Source organism: Podarcis bocagei (assembly GCF_964188305.1).
Source record: "Podarcis bocagei genome assembly, chromosome: 8".
Taxonomy (NCBI): domain Eukaryota; kingdom Metazoa; phylum Chordata; class Lepidosauria; order Squamata; family Lacertidae; genus Podarcis; species Podarcis bocagei.
The window spans coordinates 40,283,294-40,297,201 of NC_138133.1; the positions used below are offsets into that span (position 1 = coordinate 40,283,294).

Genomic DNA, 13,908 nt, shown 5'->3' on the forward strand with positions numbered 1-13,908 from the left:
CCAGGTGAATGCAGTCAAAAAGCCCATCCCGCTAATTCTCTATTCCAATATGAAATGTCAGTTGCTTGATTTAGTAAATACACCTGTTCCGAATCTGGCAGTGTCAATCCACCTTTAGGTCCTCCCCCTGCCTCATCTTCATAATTGTCTGAAATTATTTTCCAAGTGTGCGGACACAGAAAGTATGTTCATGCCTTTCTATGTTCCCTCACCAGACAGATGGAAGGAGCGAGGGAGATAGATAGAGAAGCAGAAATGCTAAAGAAACACATACCAACTGAGAACTAATTCACACTATCACTTTCCACCATCTACATGGTGGTATTGCATGGGCTGAATAGACCTATGAAGAGGTCATAATCAGAGCCACCAAACACCCAAATCGTTTCACAAACCACCTGTTTGAAGCACTTGTAATGACATGCAAAACCAGAATATGACTGCAAGCAAGGATGGTGAATCTGTTGGTTTTTATTTTTCTCAATTTTTCATTTTCTTAACATTCATTTCAGTTCTCCATATTTCCACATCTGCATTTATTTATTTTTTAAATCCTCATGAGATTTTACCAGCATTTTAGTGCAATTAGCTCCTACCAGATATATGCTTATATGCAATTTTGCCTAATATACAAGGTTATATATTTTTGCATATTAATTTCAGTGATATATTATTTTTTGATTCAAATTCTACCCTAGTATATGTATTTTTCAACACATTACTTGACTGGAAAGCTGCACTGCAAAATTCAGAAAAATGTGAACTTTGAAGGATGGCTTTCTGTTTTAGTTCGGGTATTGTTCCGTTAAGTGTAAATTGGGTAGATTAACCATAAAATGCCAACTGAATCAAATTTATTCACCATCCTTAGCTACAAGGAAGCATGCTCGAATGACACTTGAGCATGTCTCTCTCTCTATATGTATTTGTGTGTATTTGTGTGTCTTATTGCATGTAGACAATAACAAAAGTAATATCAGTCAGAACAGCCCCAAACCTCCCGAGTCTTCACTGAGAATCAGTGCACCAGTCCTGAGATTAAGCCACTGTTTCTGACAATATATTAGCACACCATGTTCCTTTAACCTCCTAATTATTTAATTACAGCTGCAGCAAGTTTAATGATTGGCTTTGGTTTGGATCTGGTTGCTCATTGGAACTGAATGATCAGCTTATTTAAGAAAAAATGGTTCCAGTGTCCTCAACCAAGAGCTCTGTGTGCACTACTGAATGAGGAATGACTATACTAACTTATTTACTTTAACTGGGGAGAACAGCACACCACCCATATCCACATGGGGTTGTTCTTTCCATTTAAGTGAATGAGGAAAACAATCTGTTTTGTAGGAGCACAATGGAGCTCCACAATAGAGTTTCCATAGCTGCAAGGAACCACTTCATCAAGACAAATGCCTCTAGATGATATGCTACATGGAGAAGAAAGAAACCCAATAGGTTGGCCTTTGTGTAACAGCTTTCTCTAAAATAATGTCTGATGATGTGATAATCTACTGTTATGACTGGCTTTTTCTTTCTTTGGTGGAAAGCCTTCCTTTGTTCTTGGATTATACATTTTAAAGCAAAGTATTTAAGGGGAGATGGCACTCAACACCAAATTAAGTTCATAGGGTTTCGCTTGTAATTCTGGGATATAAAAAGGAGGAAAGTATGTTGAAGTACAATAAAAAGGAACCCAGAGCTCAGGTTCACAATATGGAAGAGTGATAAAAGAGCAGCATGTATCAAAAGAGAATTTGACACGGCATGGTAAAAGTGTAGTTTCACAATATAATAAGAAGGATTAAAAAGAGAAAGACAAAGTAATGAAGTATAATAGTGTAATAACGAGAAACGATGACACTGTAATATAGAAAAGAGCAAGTGGGAAAATAGAATACATGGAGAGAGAGAAACCCTAAGGCATACAGCTATGGAGAGGAAATCCAATGATTAGAGAGCCACAAGACTTTTAAAAAACTGTTGCTTGTTAATCTGTTACTAGGATAATTGATTATGTCTAAGCCCCATCAGCAGCAGTCAAATGTTATCTTCCATTGTTCAAATTATACCTGGGGTATATCAAAGAAACTTTTGTAAATTGGTTTATTTGTATTAAAAAGGCTGAGATTAGATATAACAAACAGTCTCTTTGTTGAAAGCATGGGGAAGAAATAAAGCTAAACAAAGAGAAACTTTCATGTATGCATGATTACACTTAAATGGCTGAACATGATGAAAATATTGGTTTTTGTTATTTGGTTAAAGAATAAAACAAGAATTCTCTGGATACTTAGATCCAGGTTTGAGCAAGTACTCTTTGAAACATGCAGCAAAGTGATGTGTAGAAATACAGACTGTTAGACCTTTAAAATATTGCCTTCTAAGTTGCTTCCAAAGTTCCCGACTTCCTCTTAGCATAGAAAGAGACCACACATTTGGTAAGTTTAATATGGTTTACTAACAAACTCTTTAAAGGTCAGATTCATGTGTTTTCCATGCAGCAGCAAGAAAAGACAGGCAGTACAACTTAGTTTCAAAAAATGGTAAGAGTTTCTAAATTATTTGTTTAGAAACACAAAGATGGCTCGCTAAAGTCCACAGTCTAAGCTTGGAGCATCCAGCTTAGACATAATTAATTGTTAGCTTGGAAAGAAAAAGAAAGCAAAGTGTTTAGAGGGGGGGGTGACTAGCTATGTCTGGCAAGATAGCTTACTCTATGGTCTTAACCTTTTCAGTCATTAGAGTTACACATGTTGGTTATATGTCAGGGAGAAAAATAGTAGATTTACTAAGTCTTCATTGGAAAATCATGTATTTTATTCAGTGGCCTAAAAGGAACAGGCAGCTGATGCTGTTACATGACTGGCATTATTTGTGTTTTTCTTTGCCCAATGGTGGATAGTGTCTTTTGGGACTGGTGGAATGAAAGGCAGATAACCAAACAGATGGCAAAGCCAGAGCCAGTGTCAGCTGGCGCAAGAGACAATGACAAGCAGAGTCAACTCATTCTAGTTTTGTTTGCAGTCTCCTCCCTGCTGAGTTCTATGGGGGGGGGATAGTGATACTAAAGAGGAGGAAGGCTGTGACACACACACACACACACACATACCTGTACAGCTTGTAAGAAGGTAGGCAGGTGAGGGCAGACTGAGGTTGGTAGACCTATTTGCCCTAATGGACTAGCCTCCACTGTTTTTGCCCAAGCGAAAAGGCATGCACAATGGCTGACCACACCAAGCAGTCTACTAGCAGGATGGGCCACCAGGTGCTCATAATGATTTTTATTACAGACTGCCTTTATTCAAGTATTTGGCAGGCCACAGTTCATGGCTCGGCATTGCAGAACCTGATGGGTCAGAAATTGTAGATGTCTGATTTATGAGAGGAACTGATGATCACTCCTCACATTATCTTGACTTTCTGAAACAACTGCCATTCATTGAACTGGCTGACTAAAAGGCTCCAGTGTCCACTTATGTTTAGACTAGGCATTTATTGATCCGTTTACTTATATATTACTTCACCCATATCGTTAATTTAATATTGAGCCATATCTAGAACATTACAAGGCAATCTAAGAAAGAATTTAGCCTTAGGTTACTGGCCTAATTTGCCTGTGTGATCCCCAAAAGTTTTATTTGAATCTCTTAATTGTAATGCTGTTTCCTTCTGGAAACCACCTGGTGAGAGAGCTGGCTTTAGAAAATACAAAGAGAACCCCATGAGTCCAGGATAAGCGGCAGTTGACTGTCTTCTATTGAAGTCATAAAACAATTGATGAACAATTAGAACAGCAGTAAATAAGAGCAAATATAAAAAACAGTTTTAGAAAGCGTAAGTGGAGCACAACAATCTCTCCGTGGCGTGACATGAGCAATGGGGAAAGAGGAGCTAGCAGATAAAAGCTGTCATGCTGACACCACACTCAGCTTTAAGGGTACTTCTGTTTTGTACATCCCTCAAACAAATCCACATTATCACTAACTTTAATGTGTGTTCCATTGAGTTAGTCACATTGGGGTCAAAATAGATATGTTCAATGTGCCATGATGCTAGATGTGTCTTTGCATCTAACCTGCAGCATTTTTCTTCTAAATGCAAATTGCATCAGCAAGAGAATGTTGATAATTAACAGGATTAGAGTGATCATAGACAGGGCAATTTGCCCTTTCAGCATTTGATTTGGTACATGAAAACTGCTTATGGTGCAAGCTAGGTGACACTTACATAGATAAGCACTTTTTGGATCTGGTCCATGAGCATCATGCAGATACCACCACCAGAATCTTGGGGTTTTCCTGAGCACGAACCTCCCTCTTGTTTCTAAGTAGCTCCAATTTGGATACATGGCTGACACAAATCAGCTGAATATAAGTATTCAATAAGTGTTCTTATTGTTTACTTAATTTATATACCGCTTAATTGCCAAAGTGGTTTCCAAGCTGTTTACAAATATAAAACTAATAACAAAAAATATAAACACACATTGAAATAAGTTCCCACAATTAGAATGCTCACTAAAACAGCGTAACCATTAAAAGGCTCAGCAATTAAAACACAGCAGGAGGTTGAAAGCCAGAGGAATGCTTACCTAAACAGGCATGTCTTTATGAGCCGGCATAATGCCGTTACTGTCAGGGCCTTTCATATTACAGAGAGCTTTCTAGAACACTGGTGCCACCTCTGAAAAAGCCTGCCTTCATCTTACCATGGCTTCTGATTGCAATTTAAGAAACAGGTAAGTATCCTAAATATGTCAGGTGAACTTTGTACATGAAAAGCATCCCTCCACCCCCCCCCCAAAAAAAATTAAGACATTATTTGGGACCACAATCATATACATAGAGCTAAAAATTGTGGATTAGGATCTCTTTAACAGCCAAACACCTCAGCAGATTATGAGATGCATGATAGAAAATAAGATTCAACAAGGCCATGTAGCCAGGGAACGGTAACTCCAGTTTCAGCACATTGAGATATATTACATCTACCATCTGCTACCTTATAAGCGTATAACAAAGTGGTCTCTTGGTACAAGAACATCCATGGGCAATTAAGATTAGTGTATTCTGATCTGGAGTAATATCCTAGAGGGATGGGGCTCTTCTATGGAAGAAGTGGCATGGCAACGTGTAAATAGCTTTTACTCCTAGTGATTTGACTCAGCAAAGCAGGGCCTTAGATTTTACTTGCCCATTACCGGTAGGTTGGCATTATCTTTTTGTTTGTGTCTTATTTCTCCCTTAAACACAGAGATAGCAGATTGATGTTTGGCACTCCCAAAGTTATCATGGTTCTGTGAGAAAGCAGCAGCACTCGCCTTCTCAGGCTGAGCAAAATGTAATTGCAGTGTTCGAAGTGGGCATCCAAAATACAGCTTAGTGGGTTGCATGTGCTGAGTGAGTCATAAAATAGCATGTCCCTGAATTATCTCAGGTTCAGAGGTGAGGGGAAAGTAATAAAGAGCCAAAAAGTGTGGTGGTAATATGCTGTAATCTGCAAATCCAGGATCCTTTGCCTCAAGAGTTGAGCATTTAGCTGAGCATGTGAGTTGTGGGCTGGAGAGTCCTAGATAAGCCATCATCTAAGCCCGAGACCCCAGAGGAGGGTTTTCCCCCTGCCAAGTCTGTTTTTTCCCCTCATGGCAGGAAAGCTTCTGACCTCAAAAAAGTGTAACTTCCTCTTTTGTTGTACCATCGTAAAAAGGTCTTAGAGTCCAGGGAAGAGGAACAAGCACTTCTTCCTGTTTCCTGAACCTCTAAACCCTTTTTGCAATTCTGACACACAATAGGGCATTTTTTCCAAAGTAGGAAAAAAGAGGGTTCTGATTTTGGCAGAGGGGTAATGGTTTCATGATCCTGAACTGGCTTATGGGCCACCAGCAACCATAAATATAGGAAGCCAGGCTGGTGCAAGTTCCCTCCATTTCAGGAGCCTTTGGGAGGAGTTACTGATGGCTGAAGCCAGCAGGTGAATATGAATTTGAGTGTTGACAATTGGGCCCTAGGCAACATAACAGGGTTTGGGGAATAGCACTGCATAAATTCCTCTACAGTGGTACCTCGGGTTACATACACTTCAGGTTACATACGCTTCAGGTTACAGACTCTGCTAACCCAGAAATAGTGCTTCAGGTTAAGAACTTTGCTTCAGGATAAGAACAGAAATTGTGCTCCGGCAGTGCAGCAGCAGCAGGAGGCCCCATTAGATAAAGTGGTGCTTCAGGTTAAGAACAGTTTCAGGTTAAGAATGAACCTTAGGAACAAATTAAGTACTTAACCCGAGGTACCACTGTATTTTACATTCTGATGGCTGAGCCCCAGTTTAGTTGGACTGATTTATACTGGCTGAGCCCTGGCTCTGCCAGGAAAGCCCAAGATACATTTCATTCAAACTCTCTCATCCCGGTAGATCTTGGGTTTGCATTCCAACATTGCAAATATGTTCAACTTTGTAAACATGACATTCACATCTCATTTCATTTCCAAACAATCTTATCACTCAAGTGGTAGAGGGTACAACCATCCATTCATGTTTGAACCCAGGGAATGAAGATGGCCAAGGTACAAGCACTCTAGTCAAAAGAAAGCTGAATCATTCAAAAGCCAACTTTGGAATGAATGGACCTGTTTTCTACTTAACATTTAATGTATTCCTCCTGTGCTTTTATGATAAAGGCTGCTTATTTAGCATCAGTATGCAAATAATTCTGGTTTGGTGATGAATCCTACACTTGTCACCTAATAAAGCATGATCAAAGAAGAACTCCAAGCAGCTGACCAGTAAGTTGGACTCCCCTACTGGATGGTGATGAATGGAGCTATTGTCAGCTGCTGTTTATTATAAAAAAACCCAGGTTATTATAGAAAGCATGCCAATCATCCAAACTATGGTAGAAAATAGCAGTTGGACTGGCATATTAATGATCACAGGAGACTGATGTAAATGTCATGAACTATTGGGGAAGAATAAACTGAGCAGGAATACTTCTCCTCATCTGCTCCCAGTGTGCACAGATAAAAATTTTATCACAGCAAACAGCATGGTAGTTTGCATGAATTATTAAATCATATGCATACAAGAGGGTTAGTAATTAAACAGGAAGACTTACTGAGGATTATCATAACTGACAATGAGTAGAGCTTGCAAAGTCCAGCTATAAGTCAAGAGACTAACGTGTATGATTGCTTTTAATTTGTATGACAATTTGTGAGTTATTAATTTATAACACTTTCAGATGTTGCCATAGGGGAGTTGAACGTGCAATTAGTCTTCCAGTGTGCATATGTCAAACAGGCATAATAAATGGTGAAGATATGGTGTTATTTATACACACGCCTTCTCGCTTTCAAAAGATGAGCAACTTCATTGCCATCAGCTATTTAGTTCAAAAAACTCAGTTTAAAATGACTGCATCATCTCTTCCTGTGCACAATGATGTTTGACCACCCTAATATGCTGCCTGTGTTACGTTTGGGCTGCTCACAACAGTCCAAAAGGCTTGTTGTTTGATCGTTGCAAAGAACTCTTTGGACTAACGGCACTTATTTCAGATTGCAAGGGCTATGACATTTAGAATAATACTGGAGGTCCCTATTCAGCCAATTATTTGCTCAAACACTTTAGCGTGTGCCAGTGTGTGTACAGAGAGCAGGCTGTGCGTTTGAACCTTTCTTCACTAGGAAAACTAAAGGAACATGATGCAAGGATATACTGGATAGCACTAAAATAGAGATTCCTATCTCCTTATCTATGTTGCTGAACTGACACCAATATTCACCAATATTCTGGGGGGGGGATCCAAGGCTCCATTATCTTCATATTTGGGGGATGCATGATGTAGTCCAAAGGTGTGATCAAATTGGGGAGGGGAACAGCTGAGATCACCTTTGAGCTCACATTTCATTCCTTCTGTACCCTCCAACTTTTATCCGATGAAAATTGGGACGTCCTATTCTATAGTAGAGGGACGCGGCGGCGTTGTGGTCTAAACCACTGAGCCTTGGGCTTGCCAATCGGAAGGTCACAATTCAAATCCCCATGACGAGGTGAGCTCCTGTTGCTTGGTCCCAGCTCCTGCCAACCTAGCAGTTTGAAAGCACGTCCAAGTGCAAGTAGATAAATAGGTACCGCTCCGGCGGGAAGGTAAATGGCATTTCTGTGCACTGCTCTGGTTTCGCCAGAAGCGGCTTAGTCATGCTGGCCACATGACCTGGAAAAACTGTGGACAAACGTCAGCTCCCTTAGCCAATAAAGCGAGATGAGTGTCACAACCCCAGAGTCGTTCACGACTGGACTTAACTGTCAGGGGTCCTTTACCTTTTTTATTCTATAGTAATAATTTTACTATTTATACCCTGCCCATCTTATTGGGTTGTCCTAGCCATTCTGGGTGGCTTACAACATATATAAAAACACAATAGAACATTGAACATAAAGAAATTCCCTATACAGGGTTACCTTCAGATGGCTTGGGGGTAATAACTCCATACACTCTGACATTTCTCCAATGAAAATATGGACATCCTAACGAATAGCAGGATATTCCAGGATCAAATCAGAAACCGGGATGGCTTCTGTAAATCCAGGATTGTCCCTGGAAAATAAGGATGCTTGGAGGGTCTGTCCTTCTAGATTAAGAAGGTTGTAACAGAGAAGCATTTCTCCCCTTTCAATTACATCAGTGTTTTCCTAACATCTAATCTCCTTCTATCTGTGCCCCATAACATGTACTTCCTCTGGGCTATTACTAGCTTTTCCAAATACTTTCCTTTTTTTCTTTCCAGCACATTCTGTTCTCAGCATTCAGTATCTGGCTGTCCCCACCCATTTGGCCATCCATAGATGTATCTGCAGTTCTATTTGCTAGTCCCCCCCCCCCACTTTCCTCTTTATATATCCCTCCTATAGAACGCTCTTCTTTTTCTGCACCACTAGAGGACTCCACTATTGATAGGGAACAAATTCAATTCAGTTTACGTTTAAAGGAGAACTTGCTTAATTTGCGCCAAAATGCAGCCACCCTTTGAAATTTGAATTTCTACAAATTGTGCCAGCCAAGTAATGGGCAAAAAAATTAAAAATGCAGGTGTGCACATATTGGTGAAAATGACATTAAAACGCTTTCTATTAAGGGAATATTTATTAGGTGCTTGAGGTTCCAATATTTATGGCCAATATTGTTCTTCTTGCCTAATTTTCTGCTCGTTAATATTATCAATAGTTTTTCCTTTAGATAAGTGCAATTCAAGTTCTCTCAAGGTCTAATCGTTTCTTAAATGGTCAGTATTTTTTTCATATGAAGACAGAATTGCTGCAATGTTCTTCCAGTCTTTTGAACCTGTTTCTTGTAGGATTGATGTGCCATATTTTTACTGAACAACTTGCAGCTAAAACAAAAACCACAAGTCCCTAACTCATTGAGGGTTTAAGACCCATTGGCTACCACCACCTGGTTTAACCAGCCAGTCAAAGCCATTTCCCAGAGTGTGGCCAGTCAGCCATGGGTGAGAGCTGAGTGCATGCTGGCAACCAAAGGTGGACAGACTATCCCAGAAGGAGCACAATGTGTCCCCCCACCAGAGGTACTGCCCCTCCTCTAACACCCCATACATCCAAGATCTCAAATGTATGCATAATTTTCCCCTTACAATAGCAACCCAAGCTAACTGGACTGCTGAATGTGTCACAGCTTAGGGCTACATCAATAGCTAAGTTACATTAGCCTGAGCTTAATTTGCTCTGAAGCGTTTATGTTCCTGTGTTTCAGAAGAAAAACTGCTTTGGGGGGAAAATCAATCTGCATAGAAGTCTAAACATCAGTGAGATTTTATTCTGCATTAGTATTCATACATGCATTCTAAAAGAACAATCGTGAATCTGGTTCTAATGGCCAGATTCCACAGAATTGTGCTGAAATTACATTTTATAATACACATCTAAGAGTGTATACAGTTAATATGGACTTAATATCCAATATGTCCCATTTATTGCATGATCTGGATAGGCAAGCATCATCATCTGAAAATTGTAACTATCATGGTAACAGCACTTGACCAATTTATTTCCCATTATTCTCCATGGTTGAAGGAATCTTTTTCATATTCTGGCTTTGATATTAGACATCAGCTGGTCAAGGAGAATGGGAAGTGCCCATAAGAATAGAATGCAGCAAGGTATGATGGAGTGTACGTGTGTTCATTTTTCTTCTCTTGCATTCACTTTTTTAAAAAAATCAGGTATCATCTATAAATTCAACAAAATGAGGTGGAAGACTGCCATGGCGGCAGGTGGGGTGATGCGCCTGAGGGGTCATGCTGCCATGCTGCTACTGCTACTGCCTCCCTTAGTGGGTTGCATGGCACTGCCCGTGAACTGGTGTCAACAACAGCAGCTTCTGTTGTGATATTGCAAGATTTTGGTGAGATCTTTCCAGAGGCCAGCGCCATTGCTGCTGGTGGAGGTGGTGGCATGAATAGGACACCCATTGGGTGCTGCCTCTTGTGAGGCAGCAGTGAGGCAGAACTTGGGCCTGAAGTACCTTAAAGATTGCTTGATTCCTTATGCTCTGCCTCCATCATTGAGAGCCTCTGATGGGGCACTGCTTGTGGTTCCTCATGCCCATGAGGTTTAGTCAGATTTTACCAGGGCCAAGGTTTCAGGAATGAGGGCCCTGCCCTGTGAAACTTCTTCCAAGCAGAGGTCGGGTAGGAGTTGTTCCTGCTTTCTTTAAGATGTCTCCTAAAAGTGGTGTTATTCAGATAGAACTTTGCAGTGTGAATTTCTTTTAGCAACCAGTATTTATTGATGTTTCTACTGATGCTTTTTTATTTATCTCATTGTAATTTTGCTTGCTGTATTTTACAAAAAGTGCAGTCTATAAATATTTTAGTAAATAATAATTGTGCTACTCAGCTTGCTTGCTAGCAACATCTCCTCCACCACCCCTTTTGGTCGACTGACCTACGAACATCATATTTAACCTTAAATTACAAAGTGAATGATTTCTGTTGCTGCAATATGTTCTTTATAAGAGACTTTTAATGCTTCCAGTCAAGCTTCTAAGGATAACTCTATACCTTTTCTTTATATACTGCATTTACATTCCTACAATATTGTCCCCAAATGTATACCAGTCTTTAACACAATGAATCAGCTGTGAACGGAGTGAGTGAGGAATGGATGTTTAGCTTAGAAAAGAATATACTGAGACCAGGTAAGAGGCAACAGAGAATATGAGAGCTTTGCCACACAAAGTTTCCAACACTGCAAAACAAAGCTGGCCAAGGATGCATGCCCAAGTCCCCGATGATTCCCAGCAACTGGTATTCAGAGACACGCTGAAGATATATAAAACTCTGCTGATGTGTGTCCTTGAACTCCTCTAAATAGGACTTACTGGCATCCCAGTGGTATCAGACACATAAAAAATGCACCTGAGTATGCTGTAACTGCAAGCCAAGAACATTTGATACAGGTATTTCAACATAACAAGGCCTTGAAAGCAATCCCTGAGGAAAGCCTGGTTACAGTATTTGCTGACTTGTTCATTGGGGGATAATGCTTTCCCTGTAGCCATTCTTATGTGGTAGTCCCCAAACCATCTAAAAATATTTGAGCTAAATCAAATTCTCAGGTTGCTTCTCATAATCTTCAGGGGCACACAGTGGTCTGCAATAGAGGCTCCGTGTCCATTAATTTCATTTCCCTTCAGTTTGCTTGAAGTTGAGACCATTTGAGCTTGATGTGAGGGTAATCTTGTTGTGACATCTGTCACCCCATTGATCGCTAGGGTTGATTTGGCTGCTTTGGTTGGCTAGGCAGATGTCCCCTTCCTCTTGGATTCAAAAATAGTTTTACATTTGTTCTTTCTGCTGTTGCTGTTGTTGTTGTGAACTAGCAACCTGACTTTCCTAAGGCTGAGTCAAGGCTGCATACAACTCAATGACATACAAATTTCACTGTTCTTTCTACTGTTCCAGAGGCATGTTCTGTTCCGGTAGCTCTTCAGATGTTTCTAAACTACAACTTCCATCATCCCTGATGATATGGCTTTGCTGGCTGGGGTTGATGGGAGTTGGAGTCCAATGAAAATCCCTGTTCTACTCCATTATTTGTAGTACATTTAAGTCCTATTCCTGTTCCAGTCCATGGTTTATTGTAAATCAGAACATATTGGTATACACCACCCCAATCTCACTCCAATTGGTGACAGAATCTAGGGGTTCTGGCATTTACCCAGGGTTCAGTTTCCTTGGAATGAAGGTCAGTGGAGATTATGGTGTATTTAGGATATATGGTTTTATTTACACACACATATATATAACTTGACCATAGGATGAAGAGGCTCACAACATTAATATCTCCAAAGATCTTGCATCCCCATTTGGTTTCTGTATGATCCTCAAAGCCCAGCACAGAGCAGACATGTCTCTCTCCCTTGCTTCTGGCTCACACAACTCCTACATAACAGCTAGATGAAGAGGGTGGGAGAGACTCATCCATTTGTTCTGTGGCACATAGCAAGTTATTTGTTTATCCTAATTGTGGTGCTTAACTAGCTAGTCAATGTCATTGACTTAATAAAGGAACTGCTTTGGCAAACTTGCTCTTGTATATTCTACCCCCACGGGTACAGGATCTGAAGAACTAGAAAGGACTCAAGGCATTGTGCAGACTGACCCCCAAACTCATAACAATACTTTGAATATCATACACACTACGGAATACTGTGATTTTCACTCAACCCTTACCATCTAGAATGGAAGCTTCTGGGATCTTTATTCTTTGGCAGTTGTGTTTCATTGCAATGCCATTCTAAAATTCCATATGTCAATATCTTCCTGGAAGAACTGTCTGAAATGTGGAAATGCAATGCAATGGCCTACCGGGGTAGTGTTAGAAAGACCTGCAGAGAGCAAGCAAAAAATAAAATAAAAAATCCCCCATTGCATAAGCTTGAAAGTGCTCTAAAGCTTTTAGTAATTGTTTTGTTTTCTTTCTTTTTCTTTTCTTATTTATGTTTCCCTGCCTCAGGCATTCCCTGCGGCAGTCAATAAGTCATTTTAAGAGAAACCTTTCCACACCTTGTAAAAAAAATAAGAGAAGTAGATCGCTTGATAGGAAACAAAACTGGGAAGGAAACCTCAACTTTCTGATGCCTCTCTACTCTGTATATTTGTTCTTAGTAGACTCCAAATCTGTTTACGGTATTTCAAGACTGAAAAGAACTAAATGATGTAATAATTTGGCATGAAATTTGTCTACTGGAATCAGATTAAAACTAAAGGTTGAGCATCTTTCTTTGATTGCCCCTATATAGAGAAACAATGCTACGCACTAAATACTGCATCCTCTGCTACAGAGCCAATGTGGCATAGTGCTTGGAGCATTGTCCTAGGCTTCTGAGACCAGGGTTGGAATCTACGCTCCGCTCAGTAGGTGATCTTGGGTCAGTCACCATCTCTCACCTTTAGCTACCTCCCAAGGGTGTTGTGGTGTTAAAATTGGGAGAAGAGCTTTGTGCACCATCTTGAGTTCTTTGAGGAAAGGTGGGATAGAAATGTAATTGTTAATAATAACATAATTATGTACTATGTAATTATAAATCTGTATAACTGGTTAAGGTGGTTTTTGCTTGTTACCTGTAAATTCCATTCAGATGAAAACCTGGACATGACTTGGATATGGTTGAGTGTTCCAAACATGCTCCACGTAGTTAAATGATTGGTTTCACTAACATGATAAGTGGGGGAAATAAGAAAGAGTTGTAAGGTCAGTGCCTTACAACAAAAGAATGACCCTGGATGCAAAATCTACACACACACACACACCGCTACCCAAACATTTGGCCCAGCTGCTCCAAGGGAACAAGACTTATAGCAGAAACAAATTATTCATAATTTGCAT

General features: G+C 40.1%; 1 long non-coding RNA gene across 1 annotated transcript in view; it reads right to left on the reverse strand.

The window, feature by feature from the left end:
• Positions 1 to 13,760, reverse strand: part of LOC308593369 — a 33,196-nt gene extending 19,436 nt beyond the window's left edge. Inside the window, exons 1-2 of the long non-coding RNA XR_014010924.1 lie at positions 13,644 to 13,760; positions 12,753 to 12,907 (exon numbers count right to left, since the gene is read on the reverse strand). This is a non-coding gene — a long non-coding RNA (uncharacterized lncRNA). The remainder of the gene's footprint in view (positions 1 to 12,752; positions 12,908 to 13,643) is intronic.
• Between the last annotated feature and the right edge of the window lie 148 nt (positions 13,761 to 13,908).